Source organism: Chelonia mydas, chromosome 2 (genome assembly GCF_015237465.2).
Source record: "Chelonia mydas isolate rCheMyd1 chromosome 2, rCheMyd1.pri.v2, whole genome shotgun sequence".
NCBI classification, from domain to species: Eukaryota; Metazoa; Chordata; order Testudines; family Cheloniidae; genus Chelonia; species Chelonia mydas.
The window spans coordinates 203,355,954-203,379,445 of NC_057850.1; the positions used below are offsets into that span (position 1 = coordinate 203,355,954).

At 40.0% G+C, this 23,492-nt stretch overlaps 1 protein-coding gene across 6 annotated transcripts in view; it reads left to right on the top strand.

Annotated features, from left to right (window-relative positions):
• The window catches only part of RAPGEF5 (Rap guanine nucleotide exchange factor 5), a 216,142-nt gene that overhangs the window by 8,412 nt on the left and 184,238 nt on the right, over positions 1-23,492 (top strand). The window contains exon 1 of one of the 6 annotated variants that reach the window (XM_043541064.1): positions 11,586-11,717. The exons of the other annotated variants lie outside the window; for them this stretch is intronic. The gene's annotated coding sequence lies outside the window, so the exon portion shown is untranslated. Of the gene's footprint in view, positions 1-11,585; positions 11,718-23,492 lie in introns of those variants that run through there. 6 annotated transcript variants of the gene reach the window in all.

Genomic DNA, 23,492 nt, shown 5'->3' on the forward strand with positions numbered 1-23,492 from the left:
TTCCTGTGAAAGCCTAAATAGGTTTGTTGCAAGAAAATAAGTGGGATTGTGCTCTGTGGAATCCATGCAGCCCCCCACGTACCCATGTTCATGGGGTGGACCAACTCTGCATTCCCTCCATGGTTTCTATGCTAGTTCCTCAGTTGGAATAGGGGCCATAGCCACTGTGAGGGATGATGTGGTCCAATGTATAGGGCACTGCCTGGCTCTGCCATTGACCTACTATTTGACCTTGGACAAATCACTTCAACTCACTGTGCCTGTTTCCCGTTCCACCCTTTGTTTGTCTTGTCTGTCTAGACTGTAACCTCTTCAGGGTACAGGCTGTCTCTTGCTATATGTTTGTACAGTGCCTAGCATACTAGGGCTTTGATGTTGATTGGGTCCTGTAAGTGTTACTGTAATAAAAATAATACAAATCTGAACCTCTTATATGGGAGAACCTTATAATCATGGACCCAGTGGTAATGCCCCTGCCTTGGTACACATGCCTCTGCATGCTGGACTGTGCAGGGATGTTCATAGCACAACTCTGCTGCATGGAAGTGATTGAGTTTCTATGCAATTAAACTCTGAAGCCAAATTATGTGAAGTTTTGCTGCATTTTGGGCATCTCAGATTCTCATAGCTCATGGGCCATTTTCACCCTGGGTATTTTGTACTGATTTTAGTCTGTGTTATATTCTTTATCTACATGACATTAGTTGTCTATTAAAAACATCTTTTCCAATAACTGTGCTGTCAGTGAAAGTTTCAGCATCAAAATAAAGGCAGTGGTGGTGGTGAACACGAGGCTGGAGCACAAGGTCAGACTGTTCTCTCTTTTACTCACTAGCATAAGAGGTTCTGTCTGTTAGTAACTGATATAATACTGTTTATCTCAAACTAGCTTATTGTTTATTTGTTCAGAAGAGTTTGACTTTGCCAAATGATCTACCTGCAGCCGTGTACATAAAAGGGGGTATATGTAAATAAATGAGCCTTGCTCAACTCCTACAGTACACCTTTTATTCTAACTGATTACTTTTTCACTAGTTATTCCTCGGAGAGCACTTCTCATTAGTTACAAGTCAGTATTTTTGTTATATTATAGAGAAAACATTTTGCTAATTAAGAGGGGTTTTTTTATGTTTTGCCAATCCATATAACCCAGTAGAAACTTGTTTATGCTACCAATGACAGAGCCTGATTCTTGTCTCACGGGTTTAAAACCTATGTAACCCCATTGACTTCAAAAAGCCTTCTAATTTGTCTTTTTTTCTTTTTTTTCCCAAATATAAATGCAAGTTCCCTTCCCTTTTTTATCTAGTTAAAAAACAAAGAAGCTGTGTACATCTTTGTTTTGGTCTTTGACTTGGACATTTAAAATATCTGTTACTAGGTGCATATGTGGTATTTTTTTATGTAGTATTTTCATAGAGTTAAATTGGATTAAATCTATAAAATAACTTCACAGATACTTTGTGAAAATAAGTTCACAGGCTAATATTGCAGCCCAACCAATCATTTTCTACCCTGTCTATAGATCTTGAAATTTAGCTGTTATGCAAGTTTAACAGAACCAATCATGAAGAAATATTGATAAAAGATGAAACAGTATTTTGTATATATCTTAGGACATTTTAAACCAACAACAACATATTGGGTGTAAACACCATACCTTTTTGTTATGTAGTTTTTATGCTCTTTCTCTAAGTAGAGTAATACAAACTCTGTCTCTCAGAGTGCTATAAAACCTTAGATATCTGACTATATCTCAGAAATACAGGGCAAATTCTGGTCCTTCCCCTGGCTGATTTGGTCTGCTTCAGGTACACAGTGCTGCCAGAAAACTGGCTTAACCAGCTACCTGGTGTAAAGGAAATCCATAAACTCAACATAATGGCTCTGTGCCAACCCATCCTGTCCCTAATATGGGGGGTATTCCTGGGAGAAAAAGCCCTGGCTGTGGTGCCTCTGCACTCTGGCCATTTTACAATGGGGACTGGACTATTCCAGATCAGGTCTAGGATTTGGGGGCAAAGGTGGTCCATGGACTTTGACATAGATTCAGTGACCTAGGAGCCTTGGAGGTATAGCTTTCATCTCTCTGTGCCCGCCTGTCTCCTTCCGCTGGAAGGGGGCTTCATCCCAAGGGAAGGCAGATAGTGCCAAAGCAATCAGGGCAAAGTTTCCAGGAAATTAGAAATGCAACTTCTGTGCTACTTTGAGCCATAGTGTATCAGATATCAAAAACTACAGGAGGTAGGGTTGGATGAATACATGCTTATTAATTTTTTACTTTATTTCTTTAGACTTATATCTGCATGCATTAAAAAGGAGTGTCTATCACTTGCTGTAGGTTCTCCTCAATAACTCTTAGCTATATGGCTGCAGAAAGTAGTGGTGGTGATGAGTAGATGACTAAAGTCAGTACTAGGGGCATCATGTTGCAGGAGGGGCACTATTTTGGAAGAGACTTAAAATCAAGGTCCTGACCATTTGCGATTGCTAAAGATTTCATGGCATTTTTCTCAAGAATATGGGTGTTTAACCTAGGGTCCTGGCCAAATTCTGACTTGGGTAACTGCATTGCACCTACCTAAAATTCCCCATGTAATTATAGATAGTTAATGGCTATCATATCCCTGATAAATTGCTGTTGTGCGCTGTTAAACAACTGCTGCATGTAGGTGGGTGCAATTCAATAGTGCGTGAAGTGATTTTTAAATATGAGGAGGCAGGGAGAAAGATGAGTGTGCACAATCAGAAAACTGTCAGGGGCATGTGTAAGTGTAAACAGCACACACACCTCTACATATAACTGTGCGTGCGTGCCCATGCATGCACATATATAAAATTGAACAAACTATATAAAATGCAAAATGAATATCTTGGTATATGTTTTTATTGTTGAGTTGAAGAGTAGAGGAGAGAGATATTTAGCAGATATTTAGTTGTATTATCTCATTAAATTGACAATACTAAAACATAAATGAGTTGCAAATTGATTTTACTGATGCTATTTATTTAATTTGTTTTTCTCTGCATTTGAATGAATCATGGCAGATCAATAGTGATCCTTTAGGTTGGCAGGACAGACCTCAGAGCTGTTGGCACTCTAAGGTGAATTGCAGGAACTCTGCCTGTTTTCTATTGCAATATCTTCTCTGTCCTTACTAGTGTATATGTAATGCCGATGACCCCAGTCGTCGTGGTGCAGGATCAAACTGGGGACCTCTGGAGTTTAGTTCATGAGCCTCTACCACATGTGCTAAAAGCCAACTTACTGTTAGCTAAGGCTGTAGAGAAGACTAATTTAACTCTCTAAGTGGTCTTGGTGCCACTAGATGGGACAGAACACCACACCCAGAAGGTGTGTGGGTTACATATACACTGAGAAATTCTGATAATTTCTCAATTTTTAAAAGGACATTTTTTCTTCAAATCCATGATCTAATTTAATGTAGCAATATATGTATGCACAACACTAGGAAATTTGCTATTCTTTGAAACACCAATAAATAACTGTTAAAAAACGGTGGACACACAAGTACTGCGCACACACACCTGTAATTATGCTAGTAGATAGACAGGTAACATAGGATTTACCATACTAGATTAGACTGATTGTCCATCTTGTCAGTATCTTGTCTCTGACAGTAGCCAACAGCAGCTGTATGGTGTTTTACACACCTTCCTTTGAAGTATTAGGCAAATGTTGGGTAACCTGTCTCCCACACTTTCCTTCTATTCTTGTGTAACTAGAGGCTTTCTTAAACTCTGAAGCATGAGGTTAAATACCTATTACAAAATCTGTTGGCATTAGCTACTGGATATTCCTGTTACTCTCATAAATGTCCAATCCATTTCTGAATCTTGCTAAGTTTATGGCTTTGACCACATCTTGTGACAATGAGTTGCATGGCTTAATTATGTGTTGTCTTTTATCAAGGTTGAATTTCCCACTTTTTAATTCCACTGAATGTCCCCTTGTTCTTGTGTTCATTTGCTAGATCATTCATTATTTCTTTATATTTTTTTGTCCCCTCTTATTCATCTCCTTTTTAAAGTTTTTTTTTTGAGTTTTGCCATCCCCTAATAATTTTGATTGCCCTATTCTGAATTCCCTCTAGTTCTGCAGTACCCTTTTTGAGATGAGGTGACCAGTTTTGCACACAGTATTGAAGATGAGGCTGCACCATTGATTTATATAATGATATAATATTTTCTGTATTATTCTCTATCCTGTTATTTTAGCATCCTAACATTTTGTTAGCTCTTTTTGACAACAGCTGCACAGTGAGTCAAGATCTTCAATGAGTTTTTTCTACAGTGACATCCAGGTCCTTTTCTTGAGTTGATACAGTTATCTTAAAACCCTCAAATGTGTGAGTAGTTTTTCCCTCCAGTGAGTATTACTTTGAATTTATCAGCATTGAAATTCATTTGGCATCATGTTACCCATTTACCTGCCTTGGATAGGTCCCTTTGAAGTTGCTCACAGACCAGTTGCTCTCTAGTCTTGACTAATCTAAGTAATTTTCTTATCTAAATTTTGCTACTTCACTAGTCACTCCCCCTTCCCTCCCCCTTTCCAGGTCATTAGTAAATCTATTAAATACACTAGACCAATCATGGAATTTTGAGGTACCTTGCGGCTAACTTTCTGCCAGGATGAAAATGGACTGTTTAATCCTGCTCCATCTCCAGTCTCTTAGCCAGTGTTTGAGGTATTAAGATACTTTGCCTCCTCACCCCATGACTACTTAATGTCTTTAGTGGCCTCTGGACAGGGACCTAGTCTAAAGAAATTATGTCAACTGGTTCTCCTTTATCCGCTACTTTATTGATTATATTCAAATCATTATAATAGATTAGTGAGATGTGAGTTTTCCTTTTGCAGGCACCATGACGGTTAGTCTATCACGTCATTGTCTTCTGATTTTTTTTTTTAATCCTTCTATTTTTAATTTGCATTTCAACCAGTTTAGCAGGTACAGATATGAAAGGTACAGATTTGTAATTCTCCAGATAATCTCTTTTTAAAATATAGGGACAATGTTGGAGAATAACAATTGTCTATTACAGTGGTTAACTTTAGTTAGAGCACATGTTTTTGCTAGCATCTCAGTTCATACTTGAACTCCTTCAGAGCTCTTCTCGGCCTGGTGACTTATTGCTATTTAAAACCAATAGTATAGCAAATACTATATACAGATAAATACTCAAAATCCAGTGTCTGTACATTGAAGTCAGTGGGGTTTATGCCAATGTAACTGAGACTGGATTTTGACCTTATCTGTGGTGTTCTTTCATATTAACTTTTAAAAAAGTGGGAGGTAGAAAAGCATGTGTCTGGTTCAGCATTGTTATCAGCGTATTATATACATACTCGGTGTAGCAGTATTCTATATTGGTGCAGAAGCAAATGGCTTCAGATTTTTAGAAGTTTGATACTCTTATGTTATACATTAGTATAAAATTGTTTAGGGTGTACTGTCCTGTAACAGCACAAATGCACATAGCAGTGGGACTTCTTGTCTGAGTATGGAACAAATCTTACTGTCCTTACAGAAGAATCTGTAGTATTGTTCTACCCAGGTAAATCTACAAACTTCTTATGTTAAATTTGTATACACAAGTAAATAAGTGGAGTAGAATCTCTTTGGGTATAAAAAGGGCTGTTTAAAACAGTAACTTATTTTGAGGATCTGGGCCATTGCTCCATATTAAAAAGGGATTTAGGTATTTGAAATCAATGGGAGTTGAGCATCTAAATACTTTTGAGGATTTGGGCCAATGTAACTTGACTTCAGGACTGTAATCATTTGCCTATATTTTTCAAACATTGTGAATAGTTAGCCTATGAAAGCCCAGCTTTACTCCAACTGGCCCTGTGACCATCTGATTCAAGCTGTGGTTTGTTCTGAATCTTGTATATTGTTTAGCCATATGTGTAGGTAAATGTAGGGATCAATTTTGTTAGTCACATTATGATGATCAGTTTCCTGGCAGATAGTGTTAATTTTTTGCATTGTCATTTTCTGTTGGATTGGAGGTTTGAAACTAAAACTGACTAAATTGGGATTTTATTTGTGAATAGAAATTGATTTGGATCTGAGGGCAGTGGTGTGAGTCATTTGCCCACATACCCAACTCTTGAAATTCATTTTGTTAATGACTGCTGGCATCAAAAAGAAGCATTACTTTCCACTGGAATTCTCTCTGTAGTGGTTAGGAGAAAGTGGCATGAGCCTGTTTGGAGCATCTATTTGGTGTCTTCCTTTAGGATACCTTAGAAGTTCTGCTTGCAGTTTGCCTCTTATCTAGATGTATATTTCAGGGATGCCTATGGTTTAGATTGCTACTTTGTAGTTCTATCTATTTATTGAAGTTCCTCTTTCAGTTTGGATGGGAGTTGCAATGAGGTACTGTCACAGTTGAAGGTATAGTTTTTGAAAACTGACCTTTTCTGGTTTGTAGTATTGGGTCAGTTATTCAAATTCTTTTGTGTCTGAAATCTAAACAGTTGATCTAGCTGAGTCAGTTTATTCTGCTGTCATCCATTTGTGGTATTGTGGGAGAGGCCTGATTTAAAGACAGGCATACTGGGGGTCTCTGCTAGTTGGGATAAGAAAGTGTGAAACTTAAAAGTATTTCCAGTTACATATTTACTGTTTTCCTCTTTTCACTATGTATAAAAGAAACCGATGTTGCTGTTGTTGTTTATTATTTGCATCCACAGTCTATTAGACAAGGAGTACTTGTGGCACCTTAGAGACTAACCAATTTATTTGAGCATAAGCTTTCGTGAGCTACAGCTCACTTTATCGGATGCATACTGTGGAAACTGCAGAAGACATGTATGTATGTCTTCTGCAGTTTCCACAGTATGCATCCGATGAAGTGAGCTGTAGCTCACGAAAGCTTATGCTCAAATAAATTGGTTAGTCTCTAAGGTGCCACAAGTACTCCTTTTCTTTTTGCGAATACAGACTAACACGGCTGTTACTCTGAAACCAGTCTATTAGACATTGTATCTTCATGTGTGTGGACAGTGCTCACAAGCTAAGAGAAAAGCACAAATTCGTACTGCTTCAGCTAAACCGTGACCTTGAGTAGAAGAGCTGGGAAGGCTGACTGCTTCATTCATTATTGTGATGTGTATCCATGTGTCTGAAATTCAGTCTGTTGGATTTTTAGGTGAGCTGTCTGCAGTAGCATTTGAAGTTTAGGAGAGCTAGGCCTTACAGTCTGTGCTAGTCCCTCGGCCCGCGCCGCTTCCAGCAGCTCCCATTGGCCTGGAGCAGCGAACCGCGGCCACTGGGAGCCGGATCGGCCGAACCTGCGGGCGCGGCAGGTAAACAAACCGGCCCGACCTGGGAGGGGCTTTCCCTGCACAAGCGGTGGAACAAGTTTGGGAACCACTGAGCTACAGAGTTTGTAGTGGAAAAAATTTAAAGCTCAGATTAGGCTATATTCTTGTTTTCCCTGTCTGCGGGATGCTCCATTTAGAGAAAGCTCATTACTGAGTTTAGGTAGTTGGGCATTGCTCCTATTTAGATTATTTTAGTGAGATTTAGGGCTGGTCTACACTTAAAAGTTACATTGGTATAGCTCTGTCTCTCAGGGGTGTGAAAAATCCACACTGCTCAGAGATGTAGTTCAGCCAATTTAACTCCAGGTGTAAATGGCACTAGACTGATGGAAGAATTCTTCTGTTGACCTAGCTACCATCTCTTGGGGAGGTGGATATGTTACAGCGATGGGAGAATCCCTCCTGTCACTGTAGCAAATGTCAGATAGAGCAGTGCTGCAGCTCTGCCACTGTAGTGGTTCAAGTATGGAAGATTAGTAGTAAAACTATGTCCATAATGACAGTTCAAAAACTAAACTTGATCTTTTGGAAGATCCCCACATTTTTCACAAATATAAAATAACATGAAATAAAATGAAAAACTCACACTGCAGGGGTGGCTCCTATCCCCCAGGGTTGGGCCTCGTTTTCCATTCTGAGAGCTGTGACCTGGTGCACGTGGTCTTAGCACCTCTCAGGTTTGGCCCTGCTGCCCTTCTGTCATCATCACTGGGATGGAGGGGCAGGGCAAATTTGGGAGTGGCATTGTGACCTAGTGCCTGGGGTCACTGTGCCACTCACTCAAATTTGCCCTGGCTGCCTCTCTGTCATAATGAGGGAAGGGTGGCCAGGCCAAACCTGAGCAGTGCTATGACCCTATGTGCCAGGTTGCAATGCCTGGAGTGCGGAGCCAGGTCCAGCACCAAAAGACAGGATTTGTTACTGCAGGGTAAGCATGGGGCAGACTCGCTCTGCAATCAACCACCTCTTCTCCCCCCCCCCCCCAATGTGGGTAAAATGGATAAAACAAAATAACACTAAATTCCTGAAAAAATGAAACAAATATATATAAAGAATAAACCTAATTTTATGAGATTCTAGCGATTGGAACCTAACTCTCTAAGAACTAGCTACTTTCCAAATGTAACCAAATGGGGGTGGGGGAATGTATCTTTCAATCCATCATCTGTAAGGCAGAGCTGCTACTTGAAACAAAACCAACTGACACAATATAAAGATTCTTTTCCCAGAGACTTTCTAAAAATATATTTCCAGAAGCTTTTGTGTTGCACTGCTGACAACTCTTCTTTGATCTCTGTTAAACTCGCTATTAAATTGAGAGAGACAACATGGCATATTGAAGCATAATCAAAGTGTAGCTAACATGACACAAAGCTACTAATACAGTACTTGGTTTTGTATTAAATACCAGTTGTGTTCACAGTAGAAATGAATAATAACTATGAAAATGATTTATGTCTGTTCCTGAACAAAACAGCCCTTTCAGAATCCATTTACTGTAGTTGTAGAATAGACCTAATTCTTCTGCTCACTAATTTCAAAGTATATTATAAGAGAGTTTATGGCAGGAAAATAGTGGTGGAGGAAGAATCCACAGTAGAAGTAGTAGCAGTATCAAATATTCTCCCATGCTATAAATAAAGATAATTGTGGTAATGTTACTGAGTCATAAAGTGCACATATATTTACTGAAGACTTTGTGGTAAATTATATGAGATTATCAAAACTGAATTATTTTCTTCTTTCTATGGTTGTTTAAGAGAAACAACACTTTTATATTTAAATTGAGAAAGAGAAGAGGTACAAGAGGAAGCTACAAATACAGAAACTCCTCACTTAAAGTTGTCCTGGTTAACATTGTTTCATTGTTACGTTGCTGATCAATTAGGGAATGTGCTCGTTTAAAGTTGCGCAGTGCTCCCTTGTAATGTAGTTTGGTAGCCGCCTGCTTTGTCCACTGCTTGCAGGAAGAGCAGCCCATTGGAGCGAGCTGGTGGGGGCTTGGAACTAGGGTGGACCAGCAGCCCCCCTAACAGCTCCCCTAAGTTCCTTGTGCAGCAGCTGCCCAGCAGGCTTATCAATTGCCGGCAGTTCAGCTGTCCCTCCCCCCACTGCCATGTGCTGCTCCTGCCCTCTGCCTTGGAGCTGCTCCCCGAGCCTCCTGCTTGCTGTGGGGGATGGGGAAAGGGGGGGCTCCCTCCCCCCTGCTCCTGCACCCTGCTTATCCCATCTTCTATAGAGCAGAGGGCGCGCGCACACATACACACACACACACGGTGTGTGTCTCTGTCTGCTATGCTGTCTCCCCTTCCTTCTGCCTTAGAGTGTGAGGCTACATTAACAACGATGAGTTAACCCTTGAGGGCTAGTTCATCATTTAGCAGTAAGGCATTCCCTGGGAAATATCCCACCCTCTGACTGCACCCACCTCAACCAAGCTTCACAATCATCATTGCTGTGTACCAGTATTAAATTGTTTGTTTAAAACGTATACTCTGTGTGTGTGTGTGTGTGTGTGTGTATCTGGTGAAAAAAATTTCCCTGGACCCCCCCCCCCCCGCCACATGAATTCTTATGGGGAAATTGGATTCGCTTAACATCGTTTCACTTAAAGTCGCATTTTTCAGGAACATAACTACAACGTTAAGTGACGAGTTCCTGTATAGGAGTTTTAGTCCTGGTTCTGATGCTCTTGATGGCAATAAATTAATTTCTTTGGGCCCAGTCTTTTGCGGTGTTCATAGTTTGGGCCCAATATAAAAACCTAGATAGAGGTGCTCTGCACACTCAACTTCCATTGAAGTTACCACATAGGAAGTACTTGCCACGAGAAGTAGTTGGAGAGACTTTGATGGAACCATATTCTGTGAGAATATGCAGTTACATCAAAATCAAAACCTTGTGTGAAATCAGGTCACTTTCACTGGACCTTTGTTTTGGAAGGTGGTAGGGGAGAGAATGGAAAAAATGTTCCAACAACCTATATTTTCATTTTTGGAATGAAATGTTTTGATTATTTTGAAATTATTTACATTTCATTTTTTTTTGTATTATGCAAAATTCAAAATCAAAATGAAACATTTCAGCATGGTTAAAATGGAACAGTTTGCTCCACCTGAAATTATTTTTTTCCTTCAAATTTTCCTTTGCAGAGAATTTAGAAATTTTAGTTTTGTTCCAATTTGGAATGAAAGCAAATTTTGAAATCTTAAATCCTTCATGAAATGGAATTTTCATTCTCCACACAGCTCTACCCAGCTCTGTGCAGGATTGAGATTCTGTACTCCTCTATAAAATAGGGACAATACCTCCCTACCTACCAGTACAGTTAGCTTTACATTAATAAAGTGTTTTAAGGGTTAAAAGCACTGTCAGTGGCAAATACTTCGTTTTTGTTATAACTTAATCTTAATAGATATGAGGGTTGACACTGGGTACATTTTCTGAGAACAATAATCATTTGAAAGTGGTAATTTCTACTGATTTCTGAATAACCACCATTTAACTCTGACCACTAATAAATAGTAAAATTACCTGTGGGAATAAGATATGGCCCAAAATGATCTGAAGTCCCCAGTACTCTGGGTTTTTGAAGTTTAATAGCAAAGGATGTAACTTCATTTTAGGCTCTTAGGGAAGACTTCATTTATTGATTGATTGACTGTACTAATAGGTGGATTTCAAAATGTTGAACTGAATTTCTTTCAGATGGAAATCAGTGGAGTTGCTGCCACTTACACCAGACCTGAATCCATCTCTTAGGGTTGGCTATCCATATAGGTACCTAAATATCTTTTGAGGATCTGGGTCATAAAACATAAACCACTCAATGGCAGTAATAGTTTTAAAAACATCTTATGAAACAAAATATACTGTGTGCTGCCATGGAAGCATACAGTTTTACACCCTATGCTTATATATGTCTTTAAAGTGGAAATGTGAATTACATTGACAGTCCCTTTAAAAATTACTTTAATTTGGTTCATATCATACATCAAATTACTAAATCCAAAAAGATTCTTGAGTGTAATGTTACTTAAACATTATTATAATATCCTAGCTCTATACAAAGCTTCTGGATGTTAAAATGATTAACAGTCGGGATTAGTAACTCTACTGTTAGGGTTCCTGCTTTGCCTGAAATGAGTGGGGACTCTTTTGCTGGTTTGTTACACTAAAATATGAAGTCTTCCTTGTTTTAGCTAGAAGAGTCATTTTGTGGGCTTGAAAACAAGCAGGATTATGACATCATATGAAACAAGAGACTGAAATGTGACCAGTTGAAAGGAGATGTTGTTTTTTTTCTTTTCAATAGCTAGAAACCCTAAAAGCTTTCTCTGTGAAAGATTCAGCACAGGTATTGTTGATTCCTATAATTTTTTTCTTTGCGAATCTTATAATATTTAGCCTTTCCCTCAGTACTACTGTTTGAGTTAACTGGAAATTGTACTCTGGTGTCCCAAATGACTCGCAGTTTGCCTTTGGAACAAAGTGCCTGCTGCTCAGATTCCTCTGCCTACATGAGAGACTACGTCATTTCTTGTGCGACTGCCTCAAATTACTTGTGATGAGTCGACATACTTGAGCCAGAGTCCTGTGCTTTAGAAATGTGGGAGGCTATTGGCAAATGGTACTTCATGAAAGATTTTTAACACAGGTGTTTTGGATAGAGGAAGGAGGTTAGGGTGGATAACTGTGGGTAGGGCCATCCTTAGGATTTATGGGGCTCTACACAGTATTATTAAACTGGTGCCCCTATGCCTGATGGCAGCCCAGGCTCGCAGCCCAGTGGGGGAGGGATGAGGCAGAAAGGATACTGAGCTGCCCAGCCCACCTCATGGTGGCGGAGAGTCACAGTTCCCTGCAGAGACGCCCGTACCCTCTCCCTCATGTAGAATGCACAGCACCAGTGCATTTGGCTCTGTGAATATGGCCCCTGCCTAAGGAGACTGCAGTGCACGCTGGGTGTGCGCTCTCCCCTGCTGTCATGGGCAGTGGGTGAAGCTGCCACTTGGGGAGGCTAGCTCCACAGTCCACCTCTTCTGCCTATGGCCCTGCCCATACTCCACCCCTGCTCCTCCCCAGGCCATGCCCCACTCTGTCCAGGCCCCATCCTCTCCCCACTGTCTCCCTCTTCTCCTCCCTCCCCCTCCCTACTCACCCTCTTCCAGACAAATCCCTGAACCCAAATGAAGCAAATGACATTCGAAAAAAAACACTCGTCTGCAATTTCATTTCTAAAGAAAATGGAGCATGTTTTCCACTGCAGCCAGATGGTGAAGACTGGACATGCAGAAGGTACCTAATCAAGAGCACTAAATTTGCGAATAAAAAATGTCAGTCAGGGGTTTTTTGATACACCCTGAAGTTTGTCAGAGATTTATTTGCAAAAACTTTGTAGTAAGGTCAAGTCAGCTGTCCTGCTGATTATACAACATTAAATATTATGGAATACTTGATGCAGCTCTTCTCTGTTTTACATTTTCTGAATCAGTATTTCTAAGATTATTTTATACTTTAAATGTACTCTTAAGCCTTCATAAAGTAATCATTCCAGATTACTACATATTTAACTCACTGAAACAAAGACATTATTTTAAATTAATCAGTCACAGAGGTTTAGTGTGTTCATAACAATATTCATTGCTTTTAGAAAAAGGAAACACTAATTTACTTTGTGTGATCTCCATAACAATAGATATATTTTTTAAAGTTGGTGAAATTTCATAAAAACATGCTTCCAAAGGTTTTAGGGATAACGCAGGATTTTGTATCTTACAAAGGTGCTGCTTTTGCTGGAGGGTTCTCTTAAAACTAGTTCATCAAATAGTCAGAAATAAAGAAAGAGAAACTACTTTGTCCAGCTACCTGGGAAAAAAGGGGTGTTGTCCCTTTAAGGGTTCTCTTCAACAGGGGGGTGAAGGGGAAAAGGGGATGAACAGGAAGACTTTGGAAGCAAGTTTTTTGTACTATAGTAATTAAAATTAAAATGTCTATTTTAGATAAGGGTGGTCTTTTGAAGGATTTATTTAAAAAACTATGTCTGAAGATCCGAGCATTTTAGGCTAAAGATGAATACTCAGATTGTGCATTTAAAAATCTGTGCAAGGATTTTTTTAGAGATGTGATTTTATAATCTTCAGCAACTCGCTAATGAAACATTTTTAAAGCAAATTTAAACTAAGGTCCTGTAGACTAACATGTTCTGAGAAAATATTACAGGAATGCACAACTGTTTTTGTCAGTAAATTCAGAAACTAACAGTATATACCTGGGGGTTGGCAAATGCCTGTTAAATGGCTTCATTATCATGTTAATTGCTCTTTAACAGTTTCAGTGTTGTGCTAATAGGTCTGGCAGGCTGGAAGACTCTTTCACTTTTAGGTTACTAGATCCCTCCGGAGGAAGACTCACCAGGCTGCAGCAGTTAGTTGTGGGAGTCTGCAGGAAGGGTCAGAACAGAGACAGGAAGAGGCGGTAGGGTGGACACTCACACCCAGGGGTGCCCAAATTTTTGGGTGCCCTACAAAGCTGCATATGCTGCGTATTCCTAAGGAAGGCCCTGCTTTTGGGGACGGTTGGCATTGTTTAATTTTATTTTTTGGTTGGATAATTTTGGTTTTATGGGTGGGGAATGGCCGATTGGTGGTATGGTATTCTTAAGACCTGTATTGCATTTTAAATATTTGTCAGAGGCACTTAAAGATCTGGATAGATGCTTTTTATGTTGTGTATAAAATGGAAAATAAATAAAAATACATTAGGGCTGTTCCTGTAGAATGGCTATATTTTGATTACTAGCTACTAGAGCAATGTATAAAACATTCAGTTGGTGACTACTTGGAGGACGAAGGGGCGATCACTTGCAATCAGTGTGGATTTATCATGAACAAATACCAAACCAGCTTGATTTCCTTCTAGCTACTTTATCAAAGTTTGGTGGATAAGGGGAATGCAGTGGATGTAGTATACCTGGGCTTCAGCAAGGCTTTTGACAGTCCCATATGACATTCTCCGGGAGGAGCATGGACTGATCGCATTATGGGTAAGGGGGGCCATGACAGAAAGTTTGAGGACCACTGGCTTGAGCATCTGCACTCATTTGTAACCCCAGGTTAGGAATTGTTGAACCCTGGGTCCCAACCTGAGGCTACAGCATCTACACTGCTGTGCAGGCCCGAGTCCAACCACCTGGTGCACTGTTTACACTGGCTCTTTACTGCGCTGAAACTTGCTGCGCTCAGGGGTGTGTTTTTTCACACCCCCTGAGCAAGAAAATTGCGGCGCTGTAAATTACCAGTGTAGACAAGCCCTTAGCTTAGTGCTTGGCTGCTTTGTATCTGTTTTCTTTTTTAAATACACTGGTGTCTCAGGTTTGGCAGTGCTTTGAAAACTGACTGGGATCTGCAGGAGGAAAGCTCCATGATTAAACACATGGGATGGTAATCGCATGAAAGTGAGAGGCTTGGGTGGGACTGCAGGTAACTTGGCTCTCAAAGCCCAATGCATCTTTTGTAAATGGGTTAAAAGGTATGTCCCTGCTTTTGGCCTGTTGAGATTTGGGTATGGATTTTTTTGTTTTTGGTTTTTTGCTGTCATTTTGCATTTTAACTGAACCAAAGTCCTTAGGTACCGCTGGTGCAGGAGGACTGTCAACGGTGACATGTGATTGCTGAGAAGGTAAATCAAAGTGTAAGTGCTTGTTTATTGGATTTTATGAAGCTGATATCCTGTGCAAGTATTTTCATTAATGAAAATGTCAGGTTCAGTTTGCACAACTCATGTGTGAGCCAGTGGTAAATGAAAGAACAGGAGGACTTGTGGCACCTTAGAGACTAACAAATTTATTAGAGCATAAACTTCTGTGGACTACAGCCCACTTCATCGGATGCATAGAATGGAACATATACTAAGAAGATATATATACGCACACACATACAGAGAAGGTGGAAATTGCCATACAAACTGTAAGAGGCTAATTAAGATGAGCTATTATCAGCAGGAGGAAAAAACTTTTGTAGTGATAATCAAGATGGCTCATTTAGACAGTTGACAAGAAGGTGTGAGGATACTTAACCTGGGGAAATAGATTCAATATGTGTAATGACCCAGCCATTCCCAGTCTCTATTCAAACCCAAGTTAATGGTATCTAGTTTGCATGTTAATTCAAGCTCAGCAGTTTCTCATTGGAGTCTGTTTGTGAAGCTCTTCTCTTGCAAAATTGCCACCCTTAAGTCTTTTACTGGGTGGTCAGAGAGGTTGAAGTGTTCTCCTACCGGTTTTTGAATGTTATGATTCCTGATGTCAGATTTGTGTCCATTTATTCTTTTGTGTAGAGACTGTCTGGTTTGGCCAATGTACATGGCAGAGGGGCATAGCTGGCACATGACGGCATATATCACTTTGGTAGATGTGCAGGTGAATGAGCCCCAGATGGCGTAGCTAATGTGATTAGGTCCTATGATGGTGTCACTTGAATAAATATGTGGACAGAGTTGGCATCGAACTTTGTTGCAAGGGGTTAGTGTTTTTGTTGTGTGGTGTGTGGTTGCTGGAGAGTATTTGTTTCAGGTTGGGCACTATCTGTAAGCGAGGACTGGTCTGTCTCCCTAGATCTGTGAGAGTGAGGGGTCATTTTTCAGGATAGGTTGTAGATCTTTGATGATACGCTGGAGAGGTTTTAGTTGGGGGCTGAAGGTGACGGCTAGTGGCGTTCTGTTATTTTCTTTGTTGGGCCTGTCCTGTAGTAGGTGACTTCTGGGTACTCTTCTGGCTCTGTCAGTCTGTTTTTTCACTTCAGCAGGTGGGTATTGTAGTTTTAAGAATGCTTGATAGAGATCTTGTAGGTGTTTGTCTCTGTCTGAGAGATTGGAGCAAATGCGGTTGTATCATAGAGATTGGCTGTAGACAATGGATCGTGTGGTGTGTCATGGATGGAAGCTGGAGTCATGTAGCTAAGTATAGTGGTCAGTAGGTTTCAGGTCTAGGGTGGTGACCATCACTTATTAGCACAGTACTGTCCAGGAAATGGACCACTTGTATGGATTGGTCTAGGCTGAGGTTGATAGTGGGATGGAAATTGTTGAAATCATGGTGGAATTCCTCAAGGGCTTCTTTTCCATGGGTCCAGATGATGATGCCCTCAATGTAGCCCAGGTAGAGTAGGGGCGTTAGGGGACGAGAGATAAGGAAACGTTGTTCTATGTCAGCCATAAAAATGTTGGCATGCGGGTACCCATAGCAGTGCCGCTGAGTTGAAGGTATATATTGTCCCCAAATGTGAAATAGTTATGGGTGAGGACAAAGTCACAGTAAATGTGGTAAATGAGTCACAGTAAATGGTACATGAGGCATTGTACAGATATTGCTGAGCAGACAAAGGGATGGATGTTACATCTCTATACAATAGGTGGGGGTGCACATTTGCCCAACATCCTTATAAATGCACCTATTGAATTTGATAACCTCCGTTTAATCTTGCTCTCCAACAAACAGCAGGATTTGCATTGATGTAACATTCTTAGCACTGGATTGCAGCTTAGATAGTATAGGATTTGAGAAATAACAAAACTCTGCTGCAAACTACTCATAAATAAGTCTATGATTCTGTCAGGTAGGTCACGGATTCCTGGGGCAGGTCTGGCTGCTGGACCAGGTGGCTGCTGGACCAGTAGCTGCTGGAAAAGCTGACCAACAGCTAACCCAGCTCCGGGGCCTCTGGGGCTGGAGCAGCTGCAAGCCCCAACAATGCGCTCTTTGTCCCTGCCCCACCCAGGGTATTTTTAGTAAAAGTAAAGCCCAAATCGTGGGCTTCCATGAATTTGTTTATTGCCCCGCTACTTGTCCCTGACTTTTACTAAAAATGCCCATGACCGAATCATAGCCTTACTCATAAGACACCACCTGAAATCATTGGAGTGAAAATACGAATTCTGCAGTGATACATTTCCTTATTTCAAAGGCCATCCTTTGTGAAAAAGGAGGATGTGTGTGTGTGTGTGTTTGTGTGTGTGTGTAAAAATGACTTTCTTTTATGTTGCACATTATGCTCATTTATGCCAACAGTGCCAGCCTCTGCCTTGTTTGTTCATTTCTCCTCCAATCCTTTGTGTGTGGTGCACCATGCTGCCCTTACTCCTGGAACGCCTTGGTGGCGTTGGTGTGCTGGGCTTACTAACCTCCCCTCAATCAGATGCCTCCTCAAGATGCACTAGTATTGTGAGCCATACAAGAAACTGGCCAACAAAAGACCCTTTAAAATGTTATTTTATACTTTAAAAAGCACTTAGGTACTCACATAATTCTAGTTTTTTCTCCGCAGGCATTCGTTATTCTGGTAATCTTTTCATGGAGTTATGTCTGAAATTAGATTGTTTACAATCTTAGGTCATGTCTTCTTCTCTGTACATTTTTTTTTTTAGGCACTGTAATTATTAATGATAACTTAGTAATTCTGCATAATATAATGTAGAACCTTCCAGGTAAAAATAAATAAATACAATAAAATAAATATGTATTGCAGTTCAGGTGTGGGTTGCCAACCCTGCAGGATTGCCAGATTAATCTTTTTAATTGAAGATTGTCATGTGATGAAACCTCCAGGAATACGTCCAACCAAAATTGGCAACTCTAGTTCAGATTAATGATGTGGGTCACTGTCGTGACTCAGGAGACCTGGGTTCCAGTTGGAAGAGAGTCTATCGTGTCTCTTAGGTAATGAATTTAAAAGAGAAACAAACATGGTATGCAGCAATTTTCCGAATGACTAGTGTACTATTAGCTGTTCTGGAGAAGCAGGAGGCTGCTGTATACTTGAGGAACATTGCTGCTGTCAGTCAGGGAAGGGTGAGACTGACATTGAGCTCCTTATGCAAAATCTCAAAAGATGCAACTGTAGGCACAATCCACTCACCTTTCATAGGGCTAGCCAAGCAGGGGAACAGAAATAAATAGTGGATTAAATTTGCCTGGCCAATTTAAAATTATATAAAGTATGAAAGAAGCATAGACATTCTTTGGGGTTTTTTGTTTCATATTTAAAGAGCATTCTTATTGCAAAAATTATGTTGGACTATGAATTTAAAAGGTCCTACTATATTTTAGGAATCATAACAAGAAGAGAACCCATATTTTGTATTTTTGTTTCTATATTGTAAGGTAACTGCCTTTTTCCAGAGCCTATTTGGTTTGTGGTTACTTAAGATTCAAACTAGGTGAGATTGACATGTTTTGTTTTTTAAAGCCCAAGTGGTTTTTGGTAACTTTGAAGGTATGGGGTTACATTTTCCACCTAGTCTTAACTGGTTCTCCAGTTTTATACTTTCACGTTTTTGGCTGAAGTTATTTCACTTATGTCTAAGCATGATTATTGATAGACCATGGTAATGCCTGAGGTGTGCTGAGCACTTTCCAAATACTGAGGAAGACACATTCCCTGCCCCAAAGAGTGTTCAATCCTAAAAACACAGACAGATGAAGGCCGGGGAAAGAGATGTAGCACACAAGCCAATAAGGCAGGTGATTACAGTTACAAGTTTGGAAGCTTTGCTTTTTTAAAATTTAAAACACATTTCCTTACCCCTAAATCTCTCTAATCAATTCAGCATTCTCCTCTTTCTGCCATGCCAGTTCTCAATTTCAAATTCTTTAACCTCTTGAAGGGAAACAGGCACAGAGCAAGTTCTGGTGTGGGTTGGGGCTCTGCATATGGGGTGTTTGTGCTGGCTGGAGCCACATTAGTCCAGGGCTCCCTCACCCCCGCCTCCCAGTAGAGGGACACAGAGTATAGGTCTAATCCTGCAGTATTTACTCAGGTAGAAACTCTCATTGTTAACTCCTGTGGGGGTTTTGCTTGCAAGATCAGACCTAATGTAGTAAGTACCCCATAAATGCTAAGTATTACTTGGTTATTGTGGGTATTTAGCACACGTTTCTAAGTTGATGGAATATTGTTTAAAGATAATGTGCAAAGAAATAGAACAACTTTGTGAACTGACAAATATAAAGCCATTTTCAGGCTTTGGATAGATGTCAGAAAAGCCTAATGCATCAGTTCTCAAACTTCATTGCACCGCGACCCTCTTTTGACAACAAAAATTACTTTCCCCAGGAGAGGGTACTGAAGCCTGAGTCCACCCACGCAGGGCGGCCAAAGCCCGAGCCCCATTGCTCCTGGTGGGCAAGCTGGCCAAAGCTGAAACCCAAGGGCTGTAGCCCTGGACAGGGGACCTGTAAGCTGAGCCCAGCTGCCCAGGACTGAAGATCTTGGGCTTCAGCTTCAGCCCCAGGTGATGGAGCTTGGGCTTTGGCCCTGGGCCCCAGCAAGTCTAACACCAGCCCTGGCGACTCCATTAAAATGGAGTTGTGACCCACTTTGGGGTCCTGACCCACAGTCTGAGAAGCACTGGCCTAAAGGGTCTCTGTTATATGGTATAAAGCTCTAATGGCCTTTTGGTTTTTGTATATCAGACTTCTTAAATTTATAAGAACCCTCTCTGCAGCGAGAACAGCTACTTTTAACAGCTGGTGCCCAACTATTGAGGCCATGAATAGTGATTTCAGTGATAAATATTGGCTTTCCTAGGATGCGTAGAAGGCAAAAGAAGTCTCTTCCTCTTGGAGCACTCTCACAGGAGGAAGCCAGAATACAGACCCAGCCCCCTGGTGAGCTAAGGTGTGTGGTTGATCAACACAACCGTTTTCCTCAGCCCCAAAAGGGGTTAAAGCAGCATGTTGCTGCAGCCTGTTCTGGAGGAGTGTGTTGAGCTTTCTCATGGAGACTTTACTTTTGTTCTTCCTTAGTGTAAAATTAAGTTATTTTAGACTCAGGATCCATGCTTTGTGCTAATGAGCCACTTGATTATCTTCAGAAAACTTAAAATCTCACCCAGAAACCCTGAGTGTCAATAACTCAGCAGATTATGAATTTCTCATTTTATAGCTTTTTGGCTATAACACCTCAGTGTGTGACATTTTGAAAAGTTCAAAATAATTTTAGAAGTAAATATTTAATTTTATATTTGATTTTAAATAAATATTCATATGGAGAACTGTTCCATTGATAGTTCCCTATTATGCATTGATTTTGGAGGTGGTGTTTCTTCTCCCCTCTCCCCCCGCACTTTGTTTATTATGAATATCTTTTGGCAAAAGGACAAAGCATATTCTACAATATTGCATAAATTATATCATCTGAAAGTCAAATAGCTTCTGCACCAACTGTACTTGCTACACCTTAGCAACGAAGAGCAAAATCTGTTGCCACATGAAGACAGATTGGAATTCAGGACAATGCTCTTTGTATCCTAGGTACAATTATGCAACAGTAACATTTCATTTGTTACAAACTGCATATATCTATACATAAACTTCTTGTTTTGACAGACACAGTAGCAAATATTCAAGTTTGAACATGGGTACAGAGATATCTAATAACATATAGCAATTATTTCCCCTCCCCCGCCTCGCTTTGCATTTGGAATAAATGCAGAAATTACTGCCTTTTAATGTTCCCTGTTAAAGAGGGTGTGTCATGAAGATGCAACAAAGCTTCATTTCATAAAAACCCTACCGGCCTGTGGTGAAATGGAAATTCTCTAATTATTTTGACTATTTGCTATCAATTTTTTTTTTGTGGCTAATTATTTACAACTCCAGGAAACTATATTAATTAAAACCACAACTGGCTGACAATTTTATTAGTTTTTAGCATTATAATGGCATTAACAGTCTCATGATTTGATACGAGAGAGGCAAATCTGACTGGAATATAAAAAATCAAAGTAATTATTCTTCACAGGAGAATAGGTATTCTTGTTTTGATTCAATTTTTGTGTGTGTGAAGGGTGATGGGGGGTGGTAGCAGATGTCAGAGGGGATACCTATTTTCTAGAAGAGCCTGAGGGAAAGTAAGTAAATAATCCTCCTGGATTTTTTTTTATTTTTATTTTTTAAGTCGACAGTACTATGGTTGAGTGTGACTGGTAGAAGGGAAAAGTAGCTTTAATATTTATTTGAATTTGGAAGTGAATTTTGGTTCAGCCATACCTGTGACTCTCTTTTGTTTGTTATCCATGAATGTCTGAACACTAGAGGATGAAGATCTGTGAAAGTGAATTTTTAAGCTTGAATGCTCAAATGTTTGCTGATAGTGAATCTTGAATTTATTTATTCCATTGCAACAACACTAGCAATTTCTGTTGTTTGGATAGTTGCAGAAGTCATTCAGTCAGGGAGCAGAAACAAATATTGCTGTCAACTAGACTTAGCTATGCAGTATGAGTTTTGAAGTTTGAATATTCAAAATGAACCATTTTCACACTATTTCTGTCTGGGGGAAATGGGTTCTGATCAAGCACAGCACTTAAGCACATGCTTAATTTTAAAGATTGGGACACAACACAAGTGATGTGCTGGATGAGGGCAATAATGCCGTGAACCCACAAACACTTATGCACATGCTTAACTTTGCACTTGTGAATAGTCCTGGGACTGTTTGTGTGTAAAGTTAAGTATGTGCATGTTTGTAGCATCAGGGCATTATTTTCAAATAATGAATAAATTTGAGTATTTTGCAAATTGTTCGTGAACAAAAGTGATCAAATAATTTTCAGTTAATAATTTAATTATCAGTTCTATTTTTACTTTTGTAATTGTAGAGCCAGTTAACCCCTCCTCCCCAATACTGTTTTTAACCTTCTCATTGTATTCCTTTTAAAAAGGGAGAAAATTTTATTTATGCCTTTTCTTGTTTGTTTGAGATATAAAAAAGGCTTTGATTTAAAAAGAAATGCCTCCCCGCTTGTGTGTTTACCTCTAAAAATATTAAAAATATAAAGTTTTTTTTTCTTCCTTTATATTTGCTGGAGGGCATCATGGAGGACTTGAACATGTGAGTGAGAGCCTTATGAGCTATCAGGAGAAATGACAAGAGTGTTTGAGCCTTAAACTCAGGTTTTGTGCACACCAGGGAAATGTCTGAAAAATTCTCTGCTGTTGCTAATGCTAGTTCAGCTATTCTGGTGTTAGCTACATTGGGAGCATTAGTGTAGACAGGTTGCTGGCTACTACCACTGGATTAAGCCTTGATTTAACAAAGCATTTAGTAAATTGTGGCATTAAGAACCATGATGCTTAGCAAAAAGAAAAGGAGTACTTGTGGCACCTTTCTGAGGTTTGTTCTGAGCAGTGCAAGAATATATGGTGGTTAAATTGTCACTGGGAAGTCCTGCCATTATTACTAGAGCAGGGCAAACATTTTTGCATGAATAATGAAAACACTGAACAATGCAGTTTTGGTTGTCCCAAAACTGTTTGGGAATTTAACGTGAATTTGCAGAATAGCTTTGGTCAATTCTTTGCATGCCCCCTAGCATGGGTATAATTAGCAGTGTAAACTATGAGGCTCTGCTTAGGCAAGTAAAGCCATATCAGAACCTTTGGGTATATATATATCTTACCTGGCTCTCTACACCTCCAAGTAGTGCCTCTGTGACCAGGTGCCTGGATAGGCCACACTGAGAGTGCTTACTCAGGGCAAACTGCAAGGAGTAGGGCAGACAATTCCTGAAACTGGTGGTTTAATCAAGAATTAGATTCACCAAGCGAGTAGCAAACAGCTTCTGTAATACCACTCTGGCTACCAAGAAGCCAGATATAGTCCCCTTCAAGCATTCCAGCTCTTGAGCCCGATCTAGACAGCCAAGTCTAATATAGTGAGTGGTTACTGAAAACCAGATTCACCATATGTTACGTCCACCAGTCCCAAAGGACCAGACACTGATCCCCAGGTCAATATGAGTTACAGATCTTACCCAATAATCACGCAGATGCCAATCCTTTAGTACCTAAAACTAAAGGTTTTAATAATAAAAGGAAAAGGAGAAAGAGAGTTGCGGTGGTTAAAAGATCAATATCAATATCAATACATACAGATATGTGAAAAGTCCTTATGGTGAGGCTGCTGACTAGTAAAAATCTTTCTGGAATCAATTTAAAAGGTCACAGTCCAGTAGGCAGGTGTAGAGTTTGTTCCAATTCTTCTGAGAATTCCAGGTTATTCCAAATAATTATATGGAAGATCTCAGTCTGATGATTTATACTTTTCCCTTTTCAAAATTTAAGCAGACTAGA